At 48.6% G+C, this 24,421-nt stretch overlaps 1 protein-coding gene across 1 annotated transcript in view; it reads left to right on the top strand.

The window, feature by feature from the left end:
- Positions 1 to 1,578: 1,578 nt before the first annotated feature.
- The window catches only part of RNF167 (ring finger protein 167), a 490,868-nt gene continuing 468,025 nt past the window's right edge, over positions 1,579 to 24,421 (top strand). The window contains exon 1 of the mRNA XM_085636818.1: positions 1,579 to 1,715. The gene's annotated coding sequence lies outside the window, so the exon portion shown is untranslated. The remainder of the gene's footprint in view (positions 1,716 to 24,421) is intronic.

Raw genomic sequence — 24,421 nt, 5'->3', positions numbered from 1 at the left:
CATAACAGTGAAATGCCGCTTACTTCTGTGTCTTTAGTAGTCAAGCGTCAATTCGGTATGGGCCAGTAGCCACGCAGCTGCAATAGCTCCCACCAGCAGCGGCCGCAGAGGAGGTCCACAACTCGACTCAGCATGCGGCAATGGGCATTCATCGATAAGGCTGCACTGAACTGTAGTGCTGGGCTGCTGAGGCACCACCACTCCGGCGGCTGCGGTACCGGGTGGGTCAGCCGGTGGGGTCGGGTCCGAAACCAGAAATAAATACTGTACACGGCACAACAAAGCGGCACAAGCTGCAGCAGGCTGCGCTGCCATTGCCAAACTTTATTTGTCATGATTAAACTGTCTGCTGCCCGCTAGTATGGGCGGCTGGGCCGGTCTATAAGTGTGTGTGACACACTCTCCACTGTGTTTCCTGGCTATCTCGGCACTAGCTATTGGGCACTGACTCTTGTGACGCCAGCTAATCAGTATCTGAATGCCGTGCCAGACGGTATTGAGTGAATCATGTTATATTACATTTGTAGCAGAATCATGTTATGTTACATTTGTGTAGCTAGAGTTGTGAGCAGCTGAGCCAGCCCTCAAGCCTGCATGGGAGCAGCGCAGACTGCGCATTATCAGCTTTGCTCAACCAGTGGTGCTAATTAGTAGCGCTCTGGCTTGACGGCTGAGGAGGCGCTATAATGCATGACTTTGCATTTTAGTGCTTTGATGCGGACCACCACACTGGAATGCGTTTGTCACACCCCTGATGCGTGGTACTTGGCAGGACTGCATCTGTGCTCAACCTCAGGACTGCCCCGTCTCTCATCACTTCTTGTTGTCAGTGTGGGCCATCCCCTCCCTTGGTCCTCCTTCTCTCTCCCTTGAACCCTTGCATCCTGTTCAGTGATGAAAGGGGGATGTGTGATGTCCCCATAGTGGTTATTTTCATTGCCTATGCACCCCCTCCCCCGCCCCCGTTCCTTATGACAATAGAATGTTCCATCGTGATTACTTCAACTGCAGAGTGTGTTCCACTCAGTGAAGAGCTGTAGCTGTACTGTGGCTGAGGGGTTACCAATAATCCTGTCTTCAAGCACTTCATCCTCCTGGTTATTCATTCTACGTTTCGACAAGGTTCTTAACATGGTCTCTCTGCTTTTGTTTACCCTCAGTCAGGTGTCAAAGAAGCTCTGGAACTATTTTTTAAAAGCTGTCTTATAATTGCGGTTTTAAGTATGCAATGATAACGGAAAAAAATACAGGCTTTAGGCTATTTTCTTAATTTTTGCCCCAGCTGGGACACTAAAATACTGGTCATGCTATTTAAAACGACCAGGTGTCAACCCTGGGTTCCTACAGCCTGCCCAGACAGGCTTATTATGATGAACTGCCTAGCTTCTACTACAGTAACATGGCGTCCTCGAGAGCCCACGATCGTTCTGAGACGCAATTATAGTCAGCGCTCTAGCGTTTGCCCGAATCCCTGGCGTATCTTCAGTCGGCAAGGACTAAGAACACCTGAGCGCGCGAGGCAAGAGTTCCCGCCCCGCGGCCGGAAGCATGCGTCCGTATGACCGCTTCAGAGGCAAAGGCGCTGCACGCGCACGCTCCACCCGAAAGAGGGCGGGACTTTAACACTCATTGGCCCCGCCCAGCCCGGTCCGCCATTGCTGCGGAGCTCCGGATTGTAAACACTGAGCCTGTGAGTGGGAAGGAGAACGAGAGAGGTAAGAAGACGGGAGAAGTAAGCGGCGAACCCCAGGGAGGCGAGGCGCCGTCTGAAGGGCTGCCGGAGAGGTGGTGGGGACGGGGGCCGTGCCGCGAACCCCAAACAGTCCCACTTTATAAAAACTTCAAGTCCCACAATGCACCTGTACACTAGCTCTTGTACGCACATCTAAGGGCAGACTTTGGGAACGGCCTATAACGTGCTGCCCGATCCAGGAGAAGCTTGTCCTCTCGAGGGGTGCCTGAGACAGTCACTGCTTGATGCTTGTGGGTACAAACCGGAGCCTGGAGGGTTTTCATGGGGGAGGCTTCTGCAGAAATTGAAGAGTTAATGTGCGCATGCTCTCCAGGAGACTGCTTCCGAGAGTGGCTGAATGCATGAATTAATCTCGCCCTTGGGACTCGGCTAGGGCCGCATTTCATTCCATTGTTTTTTTGCTCACTATGGTACTACAGACCGGGATTGCGCATATGAGCCTCTGATCTTGACATGAAAGCAGCTGTCAAAATGAAGTGTTAGCTCTCGTAAGAGTCCCTGTGTGTTTGCAGACTTCCCCAAAGGACGCCTCTGGGAGGTACCTGGAACCCATGTGTTATGGTAATCCTCTTTCGCGGAGTTGTTTATTAGCTGTACTATGGGTCTGTTTACGAGTACCCTAGCAGGATAGGTGCTCTTCAATTCACCCTATAAAATCCGACACCTTGAGGTTCAGAGTTTATTAAATGTGATGAATAGCGTATTTGACAAGCATTTTCACTTTAATGGAGTTCATCGGGCAAATTTAGAGATTTTTGCACCACAATCTGCATGTGTCAGTAAATACTAATCCGGCCTTGAAAAATCTACTCTCTCAAACGCAATGCCAAGTAAGATTTTATCAGGTTAGGGAACATTTATTAAGACCTACTGTCCCGTCTGTTCATTCAGGAAGTGAATGAGCAATAAAGATGCCTTTAAATCTTGTTTTAATCTTGACATATTTGCTGTCCAAGGACAAATGTCAGTTTGCCTTTTTATTATGTGATGCTTATCTTATCCTGGAAAATTGTGTTTACGTTTCTTTCTTTTACTACAGTTGGATGATTTTGTTAAGAAAGATGTCCCATGTGAAATAAAAATCTGTATGATGTCAGTTTTTTCTAACAAAAAACATGTAGCTAGCTTGTAAATGAATAGTACACATATTTCAAAATATATCTGGAATTACGAAAGCACATTTTGTTTTGTAATTCAGAAGTGTGATGCTAACAAAGCTTTCAATAGTAGCAAAACAGACCCCGTTTCTTGGTAATGTGCCAATGACAAATATTTGCAGAAACTCGATTTCCCAACACTATATCGTTCTATCAGTAAAGTCGCATTTTCTGATTGCAAATGACTGTGCTACCCCTTCATGCTTTAGTTATATATCTATTAACAGTGATAGCTTTTTAAACATGATTTGAGAAACATTTTAGCCCCTTCCCTGAGGACAATGCTGTTAATGAACTAGGAGGCAAGTCAGGGGTCATGTGAATGCTGTGTGGGGCTAGATTTGTTTAAATCAACCACAGTGTTTTTTTTATACAGCAGAACTCACTTATTCTAAGGTGATCTCATATGCAATAATGAAGAAATTGTCGGCTATGTGAATTAAAATATTTGCGATAATTTGAAACCAGTTTATCGGTGAAGAGCATTATAGTTGGGTCGAGTAGATTATTAAAGTCACTAGACCTGCAGGTCTGGTAATATTTTAATGATTTTTCAAGTCCTGCTGGGGCCTGTGCTCTGGTTAAATCCTGTTAGCTTGACCTGCTGAAATGGATGGAGGGTGCAAGCTTTATTGTACCTGGTAATTACCTGGTCAACTATACATACACCTAATAACTTCTAATTGAGATCACTGTGCAAACAGGTGTTTGCGCAGGGATCACAAATTGCCAGGGCACTTGTAATCATTAACGCATAATGTTGGTAATCCGTAATCATCCATATATACATGATTCAAATAGTATTTTTATCGAATTGAGAAATCACAGGTTAAGGCCTTCACCATCTGAATTTTCAGTGCATAGTATGTCACTTTACTCATTACTAATTGAGGTGGGAGGTTAACACAAAAGGCTTTTTTAAGTCGAGGTCTTTGTCTTGATTTTTTTTTTTTGCATCAGGCTGAGTGGGGGATTTGCTCTCTTTACGTGTTTATGTGTGTGCCTTTTGAATTTCTGTTCTTGGTGTACTCTGGTTATTTTTTAACTTCTCCCACTTTGTAGCAGCCATAAGAATTAGCACTTGCCAGAACTGGCCCAGCTAATCAACAGTGACATCATGGCGTCCGTTTCTGGTAGAAATGCTGAAGAGATCACTTTGTGTTGTGTAGTGGAGAAGGCAGAATTTCAAAAGTCATGGCCCTTGTCTGGATAACATTTGCCTTTCTTCTTCGTTTGTTTCTGTATACGGGAAGGGATGTCCAATGGGACTGGATACAAGCCGCTTGTTTCATCATGGACAGCAACAAACACCCATTGAGCTGGAAGGGCTGTTGTTAGGGGGACTCTGTTCCACCTGGAACAAACCCTCTTACTTAAGCTTCCCGAAAAGGCACCAAATGTGCAAACCTAACCTCCAGTCATGTTTCTGCCCTTAATAGTGTGTGCATCCTTTCTCCTACCACCCAGTGAAAAAAATCATAATGGTTCCCCGGAATGAAAGCATGTTTTCACAATTATCTAAAATGAGCGGCTCTAAACAGACTTAATAATTGAGCTTTTTGCAGTTATGATCAGTTATCCCTTTAAAAATTGCAATCAAATACCTGATATCCAATATGCTTTGGGCAGCCTGATCGTTCTAAAGTTTAAAACTATCCTTTATTAGCTAAAGAGGGATGGGAAGGGTGTAAGATCCGTAGGTGCAGGGAGAAGGATGTCTTCCCTGGACCGGAATCAAGCATCCTAGGACCGGTTTCGGGGTTTCACCCCTCTTCAGCCAGGATAGCGAACAGCAAAACACACAAGATGGTCCATTATCTTGTGTGTTTTGCTGTTCGCCCTATGTGGGAAGGGTATGCCCAGACGTGGGTCCCGTGCTCACTACGCCACTGGAGTCAAGCTATCCTGGCTGAAGAGGGGTGAAACCCCGAAACCGGTCCTAGGATGATTGATTCTGGTCCAGGGAAGACATGGCTTGGCAGTTCGGGCTGGATTGTTCCCATGAGGCACAGGGTCAAGACTGATTTGCATATGGCCATGTCTGAACTGGGGTGGTGTAGTGGGCAAAAGAACGATGGATTAAACCCAGATCTGTGACTGGGGGTGAATGTTTTGCCAATGTGCAACATTCCGTCCATCATCTTGTGTGTTTAGCATTGGATTGTGTGCCAAAGGAATGGAAGGGGCATATCAAATTTTTAGATACGCTCTTTGCCGTAGTTTGTTCCACGCCCACCTCGATGTTTCCACCGTGACAGTGTCTCCATGTGGTCTTTTATAATTCTGATATATTGCCACCTGAAGGGGAATTGGAGCCGCAACATCCATTTCCATGGCAGTGTGTGGCTGAAAGGGGAAGGGGTGGACTTAAAAATGTAAGAATCGTGTCTGTGCACTGAAGGCATATAGCTGGATATCCGGGGCACCCAACCCGCCCTGGAACAGAGTTAGTGTCAACAGTTCCCAGGAGACCTGTGCTTGTCTACCCGCCCATACCAGGGAGATCAGTAGGGAGCGAATGGTGCTGAAGAAAGCTTGCGTGAGAGGAATCTGGACGTTAACAAATAGGTACAGCAATTTCGGCAATACAACCATTTTAGCAATGGCTATTCTACCCACAAGGGAGAGGGGGAGGCTTGCCCATGCTGTGATCCTGTCCTCCAGCCACGATACCATGCGCCCGTAGTTAATTTCCCAAATATCCTGCATACTCCTGCTAAGCCAAATACCGAGATATTTAACTGGGCTGTCTGCCCATTTCAGGGGGTAATCTAAGGGAAAGGGTGTGGTGGCATCGGTCAGGGGAAAAATCGTGGACCTTGTCCAATTTATAGACACCCCAGATAGGCCACCGAATTTTATCAATTCCCGGCGTACAGGAGCCACGTTCGTTTCCGGGTCGCATAAGAAAAGAATGACATTATCAGTATATAGTGAAATTAGGAGGCTCCTTGAACTAAATCTCAAACCTCTGGCTGTGTGGTGCTGTCTGATGCGAGCCGGCAGTGGCTCCATCCTATTCGCGAAAAGCAGAGGTGACAGCGGACAGCCCCGTCTTGTGCCTCGCGAAATGGTAAATGGTTCTGAAATCATTCCATTGACTCTGACCATGGCTGATGGTTGTGCATATAGCAATCCAATAAGACTAAGAGAAAGGGGACTGAATCCCATTCTCTCCAAGACAGCAAATAGATGTTCTCTCGAGCGTGTCAAACGTTTTTGTAGCGTCAAGGAAAATCGCAATGCCCTTCGAGTCTGGATGGAGGTAATGCACTACAGAAAAAATGGTGCGGGCATTGTGAGAGGTGGCCCGCCCAGGGATGAAACCTGATTGATCTGTACGGGCAATTAGCGGGAGGAGAGGTTGCAGCCGATTGGCGACCAGCTTAGCCAAAATTTTGCCATCAGCGAGAGCGGCCAGTAAGAGTCCAGTTCGTCCTCTGGTTTCCCCGGTTTAGCAGGGTGATTATAATGGCCTCATGCATGGAGGGTGGTTAGATGCCTGTGGTTTGGGCCTCTTCGTACAGTGCTATTAGGTATGGGCCACCTCTTTGGCATACGTTTTATAGAAAGCCGTGGTCAACCCGTCTGATCCCGGGCTTTATCTGATGGAAGGCTTCTAATCACCTGAATTACGTCTTCCACCTCAATGAGAACATCTAGATATATTCCCTGGGCCCTCGTCCCAGCCAGAGCAATTCAAGTGAGTCTAGGAATGGCTATAGATGTTCTTGCACAGGGCCATGGGTAGATCTGTATAGTGTAGCGTAAAACTGGGTAAACTGATTTAGGACCGCCTGCTACTCTCTAATGACTTGAGGGGGGTCGCCCTTGACCTCCGATACGTAGGCTGTTGTGCATGGGGCTCGGGGCATGGTCTCTAGGGTTCTCCTAGGTCTGTCCCCCTCCCCATACCTCCTGGCTTGTGAATATTTGCCTAAAAATTTGACTTCGCGTTGGGCCTCCTCCTCAAATTCTGGCAGTTACTCCATCAACTGTGCCACCAATTTGGGATCACCTGTAGTGTAAAACTGCATTTCCAGCTCCTTAATCTGTTTCTCCAGGGATTCAAGAGTGGTCCGTTTGGCCTTTAGGACCCCCGCTTGGCATGCGATACACTGCCCCCTGACAACCTTAAACGCCTCCCTTGGTGAGGCCTGGGTTGAGACCGAGCCCTCATTGTGAGCAAAATAGCCTGTTATGTCTCCCCTAACCTCCTCCTTGAATGCTTTATCTAGCAGAGCATGTGGGGGGAGCCGCCAGCTGAATAAGTTATGTGGGGAGGTCGGCCACTCCAGTCTTAGTAGGCTTGTTGCATGGTCCGATAGGGATCTTGAGAGGTGTGATACTGTACCTGTTCAAGTCGCCACATCCCTTGACACCAATCAGAAATCTAGCCTATACCAGGCCTTATGGAACTCGGATATACATGTACCTTCCCCAGACTGGAGGTACTGGTGGCGCCATATATCCACTAGATTTCCATTGGAAATAATGGCATTTAGTGCCCCACTTGCTTTGCGGTGGAGGGAACGAGACTGACCTTTCCTATCCAGTGTGTCATCTAATATCGCATTGAACTCTCCCCCCAGATTATGGTATCGCTCTCCATCGCTCGCACTCTGGCCCAGACCTCCTGAAAGAAAGGTGGGCTGTTCATATTGGGCCCATATGCTGCCACTATGACCACCCGGGTCCCCCCCCCAGGACACCCAATAGTATAATGTACCTGCCCTCTGTGTCTGTGTGGGATTTGATTTCTTTCCAGTCCAATCCTCTCCTGACCAGCACCGCCACCCCTCGGAATACCTAGAATAGATAGATGAGCAGACATGCCACAGCGTCTGTGTTGCAATCTAGTGGATGGTGTTCAGGTGTGTTTCCTGCAACAGGCATAGGTCAATGTGGTGTCTGACAAGATAAAAGTGGACCAGACACGTCTTCCTACGGTCATTTAATCCACAAATGTTCCAGGTTAAAAAGTTGAGACTCGTCATAACAAACCCATTGTGGGCCAATGAGATCCGACAACCAGGGTACCATGCACAGTCGTCCCTCTAGAAGCAATGACATGTCATATAAAAATGCGTTGAATATGAAACCAACCTATCATATACAATAAATATGAATGAAGTGTATACCACAATACCAAAGCAGGGTATTCTAGACCGTAAGGCATTAAGCTGGCTAACAACAAAACAAGAACATCCTCCCACCACCCACTCCAACCCCACAATCAGGTTGTGAAGATCCCTCCCCTTTTAACATGTACTACTCGGGATTGTACTCCGAGGAGGACAAACCAACCATAAATCTCCCTGAGGGCCTGGTGTCGCCGGCATACACCCCTACATAGAGCAGGGTGGCCAAGAGTAAAGCAGAGGGTAAAAAAACCTAGTAAAATAACACATTTTACAGTTCCACCAACAGCTCGCCGCCCACATTATGCAAACCAATTGTATGAACGTGACGTCGATCGTAAGTGTGTACCTTGCAAAAAATATACAGGAGTAGACAACATTGAAGAATAGAAAAAGTTAACCATGCACAAATCAATCATTATCACTTAGCCTGCCTCCAGACGCCTCCTCGACACCCGGATCCCGTGCTCGCTTTTCCTTGCCCCCAATGTGCTTAGCAAATTTCAGTGCAGATTTTGCGTCCGTAAAAAATGGGGCGAGCCCTCCTAGGACACCCTAAGTTTAGCTGGATATAAAAATGAGTAAAGGACTTTGGCCTGGAGCAGAATCCGTTTAGCAGGCAGGAATTCTCTGCTTGCCGCCTGTACTGCAGGCGTAAAGAACGGGTAGAAGGAGAGTGTATTTCCTTTGTGGGTGATGGTCCCCCTTTCCCATGCCAAACACAAAATGAGGTCCCGGTCCTGATAATTCAGTATTCGAGCCAGGATTGGTCGAGGCGTAACCCCCGCCGGTGGTTTTGGACCGAGTGTGCGGGGAGCTCGCTCCACTGCGAACACCCCGGATAGGCTATGATCAAACAGTTCGTGGAGCAGGTCAGCCACATAACTCTCCATTTTGTACATGGCCGTCATCTCTGGAATTCCCATGATCGTAGATTGTTCCGGCGGGAACGGGCCTCCAAATCTTCATTTTTGGATCGGACCAGGCCCAATACTTTGTCCATGTGCAAGAGCTGTTCTTTAGTTTCCACTTGGAACTCGTAGAAATCCGAGTTACGATTCTCCAACACGTCTAGCCTCATTTCGTGCTTTCCCACCTGCTTTTTAACGGCGTCCAGTTGAGATGTGAGGGCGTCAAGTTTGGTGTCAATTTGGGGGGGGGGGGGTGGGGTGGCTTAGCCGGCTGCAAGATGTCCGCACCTTGAGTGGGCTCTGCCGGCCAAGCCTTTAATCCTTCATCTTCCGGCAGACATCACTGCCCTTAAGCTGACCACCGCGGCTCACCTTTACTTGGGGCATCTTCTGAATTGTTCATCGCGGTCCTCCAACCCGGCTGCGCTCACTTTTGGCGCCTCCGGAGGACCGGGCCCTGGATCCTGCTCACTCGTCAGGGCCTGGACTGTGCTGCCTGCTTTTCGCCGAGCGGAGATCGGATATATAAATCCCTGCCCTTCAGCCAGTGAGTCCTGTGTCTTGGGCGCGCTCCGCAGTGGGCTTGGGATCGCGCTCGCCGTACCGCATGGCCTGACCCTGAGAGGGCGCCTCGTGTGTTTTCAATCCTCGCGCTAGTGGGCCAGGCGAGGCAGGCGACGCGCTCACCTGCTGCGGGCTGCTTCCCCCTCGCTACTCCCGGCAGTGGCCACCTGCTGCTACTGTGGCCGCCCTGTTGCCTTTCAGCCCACCTGTGAGGGGTCCGGTGGCTCGCGGGGGCTTGCTGTGGGGGCCTGCAACTGGGATTGCACCATCTTGCTGATCGTGGCTTTCTGCTCACCTTCTGCTCCAGCGCGACTTGGGGGCGACCTGGTGTTTGTCTGCATCCCCGGCTGGGCTCCCCGATGCTGGTGCTGGACCCTCTCCTGCTGTGGCCTGCTTCCTTTGCTGCGGTGACCCCACGCGCCGCAAACTTGAATCACCCTGTTGCTGCCGCCTCAATTATCTGCCTAGGCCCTCCCTGCCCATTCGGAGCTTCACGCTGCTGCGGCCTTTCCTCTTGCTACGGACCTGGGCCTACCGCGGTGCACACGTTTCACTGCACCATAGAGCTGCTGAAATTGCGGCCTGAACTTCGCGCCAACACAGACGCCGGTGCTGGGCCGCTTGTGTGATTTGCGCCTATCTTGGTGAGTGATGGGCGTGTGGCTGGGGGGTGGGGGGGCCTGCGCTCTGACCGTGAGGGGGGCCTGTGCTCTGACCGTGGGGCCTGGACCCGTGGCCTTTACCGTCGCACCCGTGTCCCGGGCCTCGCGTCCGTTGCACACTGGTCTTGTTAGGGGGGTGTCATCCGCCCCCCCCGTATCCCCGTTGCCTCGGCCCCCTCCGGCTGCACTCCTCTGCGGGACCTTCAGTGCGGAACAGGTGGCTCGGCCGCCGATCGCCTCTTTCCCTGTCCTGTCTCCAACAGTGGCGACTCCCTGATCACTATTTTCTTGTACTGGGTGCTATGGGCCCTCTCGATACTTCCTGCTCCTGGTGACCACCATAGGCAAGGCTGACCCTAAACAGCCTCTGCTCACCTTCGAACAGCGAAGGCAGATGCGCCAGGAGGGCGCAACTGCTGTCGGGGCCGACCAGCCTGCCTCCGCGGAAATGGCAGCCGCACGGGAGGATGACCTCAAAGCCATTATGTTAGAAGTAAAGTCGGCGGTGTCCGGGATCGCCACCCAGCTCGAGCAGCTGACTTCCCGCCTGGACGTGGTCAAGGCCAGGGTGGACACACATGACAACCGTCTACTTCACGTTGAGTCAAGGGTGTCTGACGTGGAGGACTCCGCCACCCAAGGCTGCCAAAAATTACTCCAAATGGATAAAATCCTCGACCTCATTCGCTCGAAGAACGAAGATTTGGAGGCTCGCTCCCGCAGGAGTAACCTCCGCATCACTGGAGTGCCGGAGTCCACCAACATATCCAAGATGGAGGATTATGTGGAGCAGTTGTTACGAGAACTGTTTGGCGACGCGCTCTCCCAGGTTTTCATCGTGGAGAGGGCTCACCTCTCCCTCGGACCTCGGCCCCCCCTTGGACTGCCTGCTCGTCCGATCATTGCGAAACTCCTAAATTTCCGGGACCGAGCTTACAACATTTACTTAGAGCACTCACCCTAATAATAAAGGGTTTCAATTAGTGAACCATAAATACAAGTTTGTACTGCATTTACATATGGACAAAAATATTACCTTAACTGCAGACAGTGCCTTTCCCATAATGTGGTACTGCAAACTGGCAGCCCATGGGTTTGTGCTGCATGGTGTTGGGCCTACTTGTCCCAAGGACAAAATACACATGAAAACTTGTTGCCCTTGATCCCAAACAATATGTCTTGGGCGTTGGGCTATAGGAATTCCACATCCCTGTTTGAAAATGAGGTGGTCCTCCTGGCACTGAAAACGAGTAAGGGTGGTAACTCTCTTTGACCTGATGGCGTGCCTTTGGACTTGTTCAGAAACAACCTAGATTTTTGGGCTCCATTATTAACTAATCTTCATAAGGCCATAACTTTGTTTTGTCCCCCATGTTCATGGTCGGCATCAATAATAGCAGGCCTTGGAAAAATCATAAAAATGTTACTTGCCCTGCAGGTCTAGCAACTTGAATAGTCTACTTGGCCTAACTGTAATGTACTTGGCCCATAAACTCATCTCAAATTGTGTGATCCTGGGCAAATATTTTATTTTATGGATCCACCTTTTTCTTCATTATCACATATGAGAGCACCTTCAAAGTTTCGTCGAAGTTCAGTATTTCTTCTGTACAAAAATAGTTTTATTGATTCAACAGACTAATTTTTTCTCAATGTGTAATATGAATCAAGCCCTCAAATAGGGAACACGTGACCCCTGACTTGTCTCTTAGTTCAGTAATCGCATTATCACCAGGCCGGGGCAGGAATACTTCAGTTCATATTTAAATTCTCACTTTTGATACATATATTACTAATGAATGATGTGGTAGTGCACTGTCATTTACAGGCAGCACATTTCCATTGAAATGGCCACAAACGTTCCCATTAGCATGCAGTTTACTGATAAAACTATATAGCGCAATAAATCATACTTGGAAATTGGGTTTCAGGAAAATATTTATAATTTGCACACCACCCAGTAAAGTGTTCCGATTTGTTTTCATTCTATAAAAATCTTCTTTTTACCACACAGAATTACAATTCGATTAGAAAACTCTTTATTGCAGTAAAATACCATAAAAGAGACAAACATTAAACACTTCATTTAACAAGCATTTGCAATGCAACAGGTCTTGCATTTGCGAGAGTTTGAGCTATTGGCATTGTAAATGACAATGCTTTTTATTTATGCGTTTGAAAACCTGCAAGCTGTGCGTAAACAAGCACTTTGTACTTATAGTCCTTGCTTACGAGAAGCAAGGCTGGCAGTCTCTTTTACTGCCAGCCTTGCATCCCGTATGCAAGGACTATATGTACAAAGTGCGTGTTTATGCACAGCTTGCAGGTTTTTAAAACAAATGAGTAAAAGGCATTGTCATTTACAATGCCAATCGCCCAAACTGAAATGCGAGACCTATTGCATTGCAAAGGCTTGTTTTGAGTGCTTTGATTCTTAGTGATCTGCCCCAATTATAAGTGCAATCGTTCTTGGGGACTAGTACTTATCTGTGAACATTGGGCTTTGACCTAGAGCACGAGAGATAGAAAGTTGGAAAAGGAGTGAAGAAGGAGAAAGAGAAAGTCTGAAACGCAGAGGCACAAAGAGAAAACCGATGAAATCTAACTCCCCCCCCAGATTATGGTATCGCACTCCATCGCTAATTGGATGAATGAGTTAAAGAATCAGCAGGTTGGAATAAAGATTAGGCAGCATTGAAACCAAGCTTGTGGATGTCCGGAGTTAAATGTGAAGTCCACACCAGCTTGCACTACTGAGTGAATGGTATGGGAAGAACCATGCATAAGCATTGCCGACCCAACTTCCTCATGCCACCGGTGACTGATATACAAAATGCATATACTTAAGACCTGTGACAAGACGCAGCACCACTTCAGCTGAACCGGACACTCGTACAAACAGAAATACTGTAAATACATAAACGAAGAATAAATGTGCATAAAGACTAACCCTAGTCCTAAAGAAATCACCAAAAGTGTTAGAAAAATAAATATAATTGACTTACAGACGCAAGTCGTGTTCATGAGCACCAATTCAAAACAAGACAAACTTTATCCAAACAAAGTAAACCGAGCATGCCGAGAGGCCAACCTGTGTAGTCGAGCTGTGTCCTGTCAGGATCAACCACACAATAAAGGAATAATGCTGAAAGCGCTGAGAAGTAGTGAATAAAATAAGATGAACGCTAAGGCAACATGCCTTACCTAAAGCTGGAGAGGAACGGTGAAATATGTGAATTCAACAAATGGTGAAAAAGCGAAGTTCAAGCGGCCGTTCCAAAAGTGGCAACAATGTAACCGAGGTTTGCTTACACACGCATGCATGTTAACACGGAATAAATGCCAGCGTGAAGCCGCAAGTTCTCAGTTAAAGGAACCGTGAATGACATGAACTATAACAAAAAGAATGAAGTGCAGACACACCCATAGTACTACACAAAGTGATAAAGATGGTAGAAATGTGGAAGATGATAATAGAGATCGTGATGAACAAATGGGGCCCAGATATCAAGTGAGTAAGCAAACAAAGAGTAGTGAAAAGGCGCAAGTAGAGAAGGAGAATGAAAGATGAAAACAGAAGGAAACTGACAAAACAAATTAACAAGATCAGAAATACCCTCAGAAACAAGCTGTCGCCGTGAGAGTTGGTGACCTACTGAGAAGCGAGAGAGAGAGCCGCATGCACGCGTTGTGCCTCACACACTGATGCAATGCCTGAAACGCAGAGAGCAAAAGTGATGCCGTGCGCGTGCACATCTCCTGTCTGGGCAGGCACGGCAAACAGGAGACAGGGAGGGAACAAACCTGCCTCCCTTGCAATCAAAGCGAGCAATTTTGACGCGCGCCAATGAAAAGCATGGGTGGTGCTTCCACCCCACTTCCGAAGCAAAACCGACGACAATCAATCTCGCAAGCGAGCAACGCATGCGCTGCATCGCTAGCCGAGACCTAAAAAGGAATGCAGGCCCATATTTGTTTAAAAGAAGTATATAGTTAAAAAAACAGTATAATCAATACCTAATAAAATACAGACAGCTAAAAATATAATTGTTGTAAAGGTTATAAAACAGGCACAAAATTAAATGGGATTGGCTGCTGATTCATGTTTTTTCCTTACATACCAGATACCCAATAAAAATTTGGAGACCGCAAGCACTGTTTGTTGAGGACGTCAGATCGGTCTGGATAGTTCTACACACCTCCAGATGTCTATCAATTCCTATATGTCTACATATTGGAATTATCCACTTGGCCCTTGCCCGACTATAAGTTTGACAAAAAAAGAAACACATGAGCTACAGTTTCCTTTTTATGAACACAGATTGGACAACTCATTGCAGCAGGGTCTATAGTCTTAGCTCATCTAGAGGTAAATGTGCAAAGTGGCAAAGTTTCGTATCTAAAATGCATGTGCAATTTCCTGGCCAGAGTTGGCTCAATGGCATCTAAGAAGGGATCAGTACTGTATGTGTCCTTTGCGGTTATAAAGGTGTCTGTTAATGTACCCAATGGTGATAAGGTTAATAGTGTATTTAATCTATATGATTTTATTCAGATCTTTATATCTCTGGCTGAAATAGCACAACAGCTGGTCCGTGGGTCATCCAACAATTTAGGTAAGTCCAATTCATTAAAAGAAGCCCTAATATAGCTTAACCAAGGAAGGCCCACTGCAGACAAATAAATGTATAAGACTTTCATCAAGACCCTTGCAATAGTATATTAATTCTGGGGTAGTCCAGACTCTTCTCGAGAATGTCAAGGGTCTGACTGCTGCTTTTTCCGCAATTGATCTGGGGCTGGTATCTATTCTTAGAGGGATCAAGGGGGTACTTGCCGGTAAATTTAACACCCGCCTCAGAAACCTATTCTCCACAGGCTCTAGGTTTTCAAGGTTTTTATGTCCCCATAGCTCTGCTCCATATAGGGCTACCCCCAGAGCTTGAGCAGAGTAGAGCTGGGCAACTGGAGAAAACATTTTAAAATGAAGTCCCCGATATACCTTTTGCAACCCTCCTATCTGTTGCTCTAGTTTGATCCTTCGTTTACTGATATGGTGGGCTTAATCCATTGACCCACTAAGAGTGACGTCCAAATATTCAAACAATTGGACTTGTTCTATGGGGACCCAGTTCAGTGTTGGGTTTGGTCAGGTCGAATGACATTGGTTAAAGAGCATATACTTGGTCGAAGACACGTTGATTTCCAACTTCATGTCTATACAGAACCTGCTGAACTGGCCCAATAATTTCTGAATCCACATCGGCGGCTTGGCCAAAAGAAGAATGTCATCTGCATAGGTGAGGACCTGAACCATCATGTTTTTAAATTTGCGTGCATCGTTATCACATTTGTTTAAAAAGCCTACCAGACCATTAAGGAACAACACAAATAGGGTAGGGGCCAACACACACCCTTGCTTGTCCACCTTTGTTTACAGGGAAGGCTTCAGTCAGTTCACGTAATCCACCACACCGGACCTGGGCAAAATTAGACTCAAGGAGTCTCTCTATGGTTCTAGACATGTAGTCTGGTACTCCCATCTCGGCTAAGACCTTGCACTCCTCCTCCTCCACCTTTTCGTTATAATTGGGCCTACATTTTTTGAATCTCCCATCTGTTCTTAATTTTTAAGGCATTTATCAGAGCTTTTTAGCCAATCTACATTTCCCCACTTCTGTATAAAAGACATCTTTGAGGTCCTCAAAAAGGTTAGATTGGAAAGGATTTCCCCTATTGCTTTCAGAGGATTTACTTGATTTAGATCAAAGTCTAGGTTTCAATAAGCCCCTAGACCCCTTTCAAATATATATGTAATCTCATAGTTTCCTCTGAGCACCTCACTGACTGCCATTGGATTCTTTGCTTATTATTTGATAGCTGACAACTATGATCTATGGGATGAAAAGTTGTCTACATCTTCTCTCGTGGTTAAACTCAATACAGGATCTAAAGCGTTATGGTCACGGCCTGTTCTATTAATCACCATCATATCCTGTACACAGTGCCATAATTTTACATCCACCAAAATATTGTCTATTAGAGTCTGACTAGATGCTCTATTGAAGGTAAAATTCCTTGTCTTATCTGAATTTGTCCTACCATTGCATGCTCGGATGCTCTGATTAAGAGTGATCGCATTTATTTGGATTGCTGGGGCTTACCGTTTTTTAATGGGTTGGAGGTTTAAATCGGCAATTGCCCAAAGTCTGTCCTCTTCCGAGAGGCTAGTACAGCAAGAAATATCCAGTGGCTCAAACTGACAATTAGGGTCGCCACCTATTCATTTTACAGTTGCTGGTGGTAGTTTCGCCATATGAGATGTAAGGTGACTTAGTTGGGGGGGGATTCCTGTTTGCTTACTGAGGGTCTCAGCTATATATTATATATAATAAGAGTAAGACCATTGGAAAATTTAATTGAAACACACAAAATGTCTTTTGATAACACCTCTACCCTCTGCACCGGAAATCCAATATGCGTCCCCACCCTGGTAAACAAGCCCCTAAAGGGACTACCACGAGCCCCTGCTACTGCCGCTCTACCATATGTAACATACACCGGCCAGTCGATGGGAGAAGTATGCCAGGTTTCTTGAAAGAGAACTGTATCATACTGCTCTACAAAAGATTCCCAATCTGAGTTCCATGTTTGGAACCAGTTCCTGCAACATTCCAAGAGACTACCTTCAATATGTTTTTTTCTCCCAGTAACCTCATTTGTAGTAGTCTCCCCACTGCTTACTACTGTGATTTCAGATGGCCTACTGGGTTGAGAGTCTCCTCTCTCTTTTTTTTCATTCCTGTTATTCCCAGCGCTGTTGGGGACTGAAGGTGTTGTAAGAGTAGGAGAGACCCGACTTCCCAGTTTAGGTTGTTTGCTTTACTAGCAGGTTGTTGGTTCCCCATTAACCTAGTCTAGCAGCTGTTTGTTTGAATATTAAGTTTACTCCTCCCTGTCAACCATTTCCGGTTAGATGGGGCAGGTGTTGGGACTCTTCCTCCACCATCAGTCAATCAACTTGGTCGAGGGTCCCAAACCTGGAAAAAAACGGGACGTTATACATTTCATTGGTCTGGTACCACCCAGTATCAAGAAGCAGGGAATTGGTCTTGGCGACTCCTGTGGGAGGCTTGTAAAAATAACTCATAGGAAGAAGTTTTATTCTAGAAGACCCAGAGCCCCCTGGATATCTATTCATCTGACTCTGTAGTAGGGTCCTCACGATCTCTGGGTCTCTAAAGTTAATGATAATACAATCTCCTTCTTGATCCTGCACCTCCTTTCCTATCCAACTCACTCTTCAGGTGAAAAGAATATTATCACCCACCGACATGAGAAAGTTCCCATGCAGACTTAGCCAGTTGATACACTTGTTTTTGAGCTCCTGAAAATGTTTCCGTCTGGTCCGTTCTGAGGCCTTGAACTCCAACTATCACAACCACATGGGGGGTAGCTTCAGGGAGCAGTCCGATCCCAGGTGAATTCCTAGAAACAATAGATACTAAGTACTTCTATACAGGACACCACCTCCCACTTTATGACGCTCCTGCACCTGACAGCGATCCCAGGGGAGGCTGGTAATTGCAGTCCAGGTGGCGGCGGGGAAACGGTCAGCCGTGTGCGATATTACATGAAAAAACCTCCCGGCTGGCAAACCTGGCTGTTCTGACCTGCCTCCGGCAGTAACCTCGTGTCGCAGTCTTGGAACCTGGCACTCAGTAGAATCCAGCCCTTAAGCTCTCCAGACAGGCAGCACACCAAGAAGACAGATGGCTTTCCATGTGACCTGGAACCGTCAGTGGTTAGAATACCTCGGTGTATACCTCCTTTCTCCCTTCTCCTCAGCGTCCATGGCACAAAGTGCAGTTCTCCTCGAATGGTCCCACTTTCCTTAGAGCCAATGCACTCATCTGGGACTGCCCAGTGTACTAAGAAGCTTGTCCAATATCGTGAAGTTAAAAAAAAAAAAACCTTACTGTTGTGGCAGAGTTCTTGGGCCAGCAGATAGATGAAAAGCAGCTCACCGCTAGCAATGTGTGTAAAGGGCTTGGTCCCTCTTCCAGCTGTTCCTCTGTAGACTTCAATGTGTTTGCTTAGGAGGGCTGTAGGTGCAGAGTGCTGCAAACATACAAGAGCAGCCCAGTGCCGCTACGCTCCACGTTTGTCATGTACTCCTGTCCTCTTTAAACCTCAGTTCATTCCATGGTCTGCGGAGCCGAGCCGCGGGTCCCAGAGCAGCTTTCCAGAGCAGTTGTCTGGAATGGACAGATTCCAACCCGGAGCTTGACCGTAGACTATGCCGCCGAGCCGCGGGTTCTGGAGGGAGAGCTGATCGTACTGCTGCAGCTTCCTGTTCCGGGTCGTGGCCGGAAGCTGAGAAACACACAAAATTACAAAAATGTGCCTTCATAACTACTGAAATATATTTTGAAGTGTTTGTACAGTTCACTTATTAGCTATTTCAATGTTTTATTAGGAAAAAAGCCTGACATCTTACATTTTCATTTCACACGCTTTGCACATCGCGATATCACACAGTTCACTTTACAAAATCCTCTAACTTCATGGTCAGAGAAGGAAAATTCAGTGTAATTAGACAAACAGACATTTGACCACTGTCTGTGAATACAGAGCAAATGTGACCAGATAAAAACAAGATTTAAAGAATCTTTATTGCTCATGCACTTTGAGTGAAAAGTCACCTGTTATTTGTCAGCTCGCCGGGCCTGTAGACACTAAAAATAGCTCGCCCTGATGAAATCTGACTCGCCTTTGTGAGTGGGTGAGTAGATTTCTCAAGACCTGAAAAGTCTCTTTTTAAAAAAATAAAGGAAATAGAGAACCTCCAAAGTGGGACAGCCCAATATAGCTTCTGGCCTCACTGGTTAAAGTGACGGAGCCTGATATCTCTTCGGCCTCACAGGCTTAAGTGGTACGCTTCTGGCCTCACTGGTTTAAGTGGCAGGGGTATTCTTTGAGCCAGGCTGGAAAATTGGATGGACAAGAACAATATTTTAAGGAAACCCCTGGGCACAGTGGAACATTCCCATAACTTGCATCTTTTAATCGGAAAGTGTACTTTGATGAAATTGGAACCCTCCATCTTGCGTTTATGTATTTAACCAGCACTTTTCACAGTGTTAACCATAGCAAGCTTTGGGCAATTTTGTTGGGTCTAGGCGTAGAGGAATCCATAGTTTCCCATTTGTATTCTGATGCCTTGGCCAGCGTGATGTATGGCCTGAATGGGGAGTGTTCTGTTTTGGCATTGAATGGGGTGTCGGGCAGGGTTGAGTGTGGGCACTCTTTCTATTTAATTTCTACATTAATGATTTAGAAAGACACTTCCTACAAAAAGGACACAATATTCTCAAAGTAAGAAATCGCCCGACTCTCACTCCTCTATATGCCAATGATGCAGTACTGATGTCTAGGACCGTCCGTGGCCTCCAAAAACTGCTAGATGCTTTCACCACTTTTGTGAGAATTTTACTTCAAGAACTAACCTAAGTAAAACTTTTACAATGATTTGAGGTCTGAAGTCAGCTAAGACTCATCAGCACTCCATTTTGGGAAATAGAATCGGCAAAGTAGATTATTTTCCATATTTGGGAATTCAATTTGACTCGAACGGGAACTGGCTCAACAGAGAGAGATTATGAAACACCAATTCATTAGTTCAGGTGAATCCCTGTTTAGATTCACAAGTAAGTAAGTAAGTAAGTTAGGACAGAAGCCGCTGGCAGAGATGTCTCTGGTCTATAAAGAAACGTGTGTTCCAGTGGCTAGTTATGGAGCAGGTCTGTGGGGATTTGACGATTGTAAGGCTCTCCAAAAATTGAAAATCAATTTTTGAAGAGCGCTCTAGCGGTACTACTAAGTTGTTCCAATTTTACGTCACAGGGAAATGGGTATAATTTATCTGGAGGTTTTCATTAGCTTGTGTCCCCATCTGTTGTAGCACTGTATGTGGACAAAATTAAAAACAACATTTAATTGTCTGGTTTTGAGGGACTGTCTATGTTCGGTGTCAGCTTTATGTATTTCTTGGCTACAATCCTGATTCGCTTTGTGCTGTTACTAAAAATCATCTTAAAGGCTTATTTAGGAATTTCTGTTAAGACTAGTGTTTACAGAGGGAAGTGTACTAACTCGTCATTGTTGCCCATTCAGCTCTGTTACTACCAGCTTACAGTTTTTATTTATCTGTAATTACTAATGTACAGCAAAGGTGTATGTTCAGTCATTTCCAGTAAGCATATAGTGCTCTTTCAAGTTGAGTTCCCTAAGATGAGTGTCCGGCCAAGCGTGCCCTCCCCTCTCTTTATGCCCTTGTAATGGACCTTCGCGCCAAAGCACTGTACACTGTTTTATTATGTACGTTTTATCAACAGGTTGGAGTTCATACCATTGGGCCAGTGTTTAAGGGAAAATGTTTTAGATCCTGTTTACCCACCTTTTGATTGTTGCCACAGCTGCTCCTCCGTAATTCTATTTTTAAAGTTGTAAATATTAGGAGGAGGTTAAATTTTTTTTATGTTAGACTAACGTATTGTATATTTTGTTTATGTTAATGATATATATATATCTCCTTCTGTCTTCCTCTTCCTCCGGAGTTTATGAAGCACTCGGGGGGGGGGGGGGGGGGGCAAGGGTGAGTCTGTTTGTTCAAACTATAGATGGGGAAAAGGGAGTGAGGGATCACCAGTGCTAGTGTCTAATACTGCGGGCCTTTGAGCAAGTGCGGGGGTAACACCGGGTGAGAGCATTCACAAGAGGGGCGCGTTATTCACTGTCCTTCTCTCTTTTCCCTGCCCACCCCGCAAAGCATTCACGTACCTGGTGAAGCCACGCTCCTCCGAGAGCGTGGCTGGGTGCAGCAGGGTATCGTTGGCCTCCTGGCTTTCTGCTTCTACTCTGCTCTGTGGCGTCCTCCGGCAGCAGCGGCGGGTCGTCCCCTGGCGTCTCCTCCTCCACTCCTGACGCGTCTGCGAACCAAACACCTTTGCTGCTTCCGGGGTTTTGGGCCTCGCTCCTGTAAGGCTCTCTCTGCGGGATTGGTCCGGTGAGGCTGACGTCTCAGGGCTGGTGTTGGAAGGCGGACCCGAGGAGTCGGCGAGACCACCAAGGGGGGCCCTCACACTGTACGAAGTAGCCGAGCGCTGCCGAGAAGTCTCCTGAGAGATCCTTCTCCTATCACGTACTAGCACAGTAACACCACCACACAGGACTCAAGGAGGTTGTCTCAAGACAAGCAATTCTTTATCAGCAATAAAAAGGTTACGAGGTCAATATTTACACGAAGGGATCGAGGGATCCACCAAAAGTCTCAGTGTCTCTTTGGAAGGGTAGGGGTAGCGGGACAGTCCTCGGCAGGAGTGCGGTACGAGGGTACCTGGGGCCCAGTTCTTATCCTCAAGCTGGAGGACCTCCGGATCTCGGAGGGGTCGAGCCGCGACGGCGTCAGCAGGGCTCTGGCGGACAGTCCGTGGAGAGCCGCGATCCAATCAGCAGGGCTCTCAAGATGGTTTCTGCTCAGCTCGAGCCGCAACGTCGTCAGCAGGGCTCCGAGGGAGGTTTCAGCGAGGTTGGGCCGCGACAGCGTCAGCAGGGCTCTGATGTTCCAGGTGGCTTCAAAGGGTTCACAAGAAGGAGCCGCGACGCAGTCAGCAGGGCTCGTTATGGTTCCGACAAGAGTTCTTCTCCGTAGGGTCAGCCGCGATTCAATCAGCAGGGCTCTCGACTCCGGGATACAACTGCCGATCTGTGGCGGGGTCGCCCCAGATATAGGTCTGGAGCCCTTTGATGTCCGGACCCAGGCGCCCGGTGGGGGCGGAGAGGCCGGGTGGAGGTGGCCAGACGCTCAGCAGGAGAAGCGCCAGGCCCAAGGGAGTTGCAGGGCGATCACACCTCGAGAGGGGAGGACAGTTGGGGGTCCCATCGATACTGTCCTCCGCCGGGGGCGATGAATGGTTCCTGCGGCACCCCCTGGCCAGTTCGTGGTGCCTCGATGTCGGGGCTTCGCTGGGGTCGAGGCCGGGTTGAGCGGGGTCACGCTGGCTGGTGCACAGAGTCACGTGGGTGCCAACAAGATGGCGGAGCCACGAGGGGTATGCGACCTCGTGCCGCTCAGGAGGAAGGGCCTCGGTGCAGTTCAGAAGGGTGGCCCGTGAAGGCCGGGGCGGGGAACGGGCACAATCCACGGGGGTAAGGACCATGCCACGAGGCCGGGTCAGACAGGCGTCCCCCCCCCAGCCGAAGGCATGGAGAGTCACCCATCTCCTTGGGGATTCTCCTCGTCAAGGCGGAAGAAGCGGGACAGGCCGTCGGCGTTGGCGTGGTCATTGCCGGGCCGGTGTTCAACGTCAAAGTCCATCCCTTGTAGCGAGATGGACCACCGCTGCAGCTTGAGGTTCTCGCCCCGCATTTGCATTAACCACCGCAGGGACCGGTGGTCGGTCTGGACCCGGAAGTGGGTACCGAAGAGGTAGGGCCGGAGTTTCTTAAGGGCCCACACCACAGCGAAGGCCTCGCGCTCGATGGTGCTCCATCGTTGCTCCCGGGGCAGTAGCCGTCGGCTGATGAAGGCCACTGGTCGGTCGAGCCCCTTTTCATCGGCCTGGGACAGGACGGCCCCGATCCCATACTCGGAGGCGTCCGTCTGCACCACGAACTCTTTATTGTAGTCAGGGGCCTGTAGCACCGGGGCAGTACACATTGCGGTCTTTAGGGTGTCGAAGGCTGCTTGGCAGCGGGGTGTCCAGTGCACCTTCTTGGGCTGCTTTTTGGACGTTAGCTCTGTGAGGGGGCCAACAATGCTCCCATAGTCCCGGATAAACCGCCGGTAGTATCCGGTGAGACCCAGGAAGGCCCGGACAGCGGTCTGGGTAGTGGGGGGTTCCCAGGCCTGGATGGCATCTATTTTCGGTTGGAGAGGGGCCACCTGCCCGCTCCCCACTTGATGGCCCAGATAGGTCACGGATCCGTGGCCGATCTGGCATTTGCTGGCCTTGATTGTGAGCCCGGCCCGCTGGAGGGCGGCCAGGACGGCTTTAATGTGAAGGAGGTGCTCTGCCCAGTGGTTGCTGTACACGGCAATGTCATCTAGGTAGGCCGCGCTGAAGGCCTCAAGCCCGGCCAAAACCTTGTTCACCAGTCTTTGAAAAGTGGCCGGGGCGTTCTTCATTCCGAAGGGCATCACCTGAAAGTGTTAATGCCCATCCGGGGTCGAAAAGGCGGATCTTTCTGGGGCGCCGGGGGTGAGCTGGATCTGCCAGTACCCGGCGGTGAGGTCCAGCGTGCTCAAGTAGCGAGCGGCCCCTAAGCGGTCAATGAGTTCGTCGGCCCTGGGTATAGGGTGGGCGTCCGTCTTGGTCACTGCATTCAGGGCTCAGTAGTCCACGCAGAATCGCAACTCCGGGGGGTGGCCGGGAGCTGCGGCCTTTGGCACCAGGACGACAGGACTGGCCCACGGGCTGTCGGAGGGTTCGATGACCCCCAGGGCCAGCATCTTCGCTACTTCGGCCTGGATGCAGGCCCGCACTCGGTCGGGTACCCGGTAGGCTCTGTGTCGCACGGGGGGGCTCTCCCCGGTGTCGACGTCGTGGACGCACCAGTGGGTCACCCCCGGGGTGAGGGAGAAGAGGGCTGCGTAGTCCTGCAGCAGTTGCTGGCAGTCGTTGCGCTGTTCCGGAGTCGGGGAAGAGGCGAGTTGGACACCCTCGATTGTTCCATCATGGACGTTGGACTGCAAGAGGTCGGGCAGGGGCTCGGAGTCGTCCTCGCCCCCCTCGTCGGTCGCCAGTAGCAGGCTCAGTTCGGTCCGGGCAAAGTGGGGTTTTAGCCTGTTAGCATGTAGGACCCGGAGGGGGTTCCGGGGGGACTCCAGGTCGACCAGGTAGGTGACGGGAGTTTTCTTCTCCACTACCTTGAAGGGCCCGGTCCACTTGTCCTGGAGGGGGCCGGGTTCAACCGGGGCCATGACCCGTACCTTCTGACCTGGCTCGAATTCTATGGTAGAGGAGTTCCGATCGTACCACCGCTTCATGTCCTCCTGGCTGGCCTCGAGGTTGGCTTCGGCCAGGGCTCGGAACTTGCGGGTCTGGTTTCGGAGGGTCAGGAGGTATCGGTAGACGTCAGGAGGGGTGCCTTGGGGCTTCGTCTCCCAGCTCTCTTTGACCAGGCTGAGCGGTCCGCGGACCGGGTGTCCGTACAATAGTTCAAACGGGCT

This window comes from Triturus cristatus, chromosome 12 (genome assembly GCF_964204655.1).
Source record: "Triturus cristatus chromosome 12, aTriCri1.1, whole genome shotgun sequence".
Lineage (NCBI taxonomy): Eukaryota > Metazoa > Chordata > Amphibia > Caudata > Salamandridae > Triturus > Triturus cristatus.
Note: the sequence above shows the minus strand (reverse complement) of the source record. Positions and strands in the feature narration are given on the sequence as shown.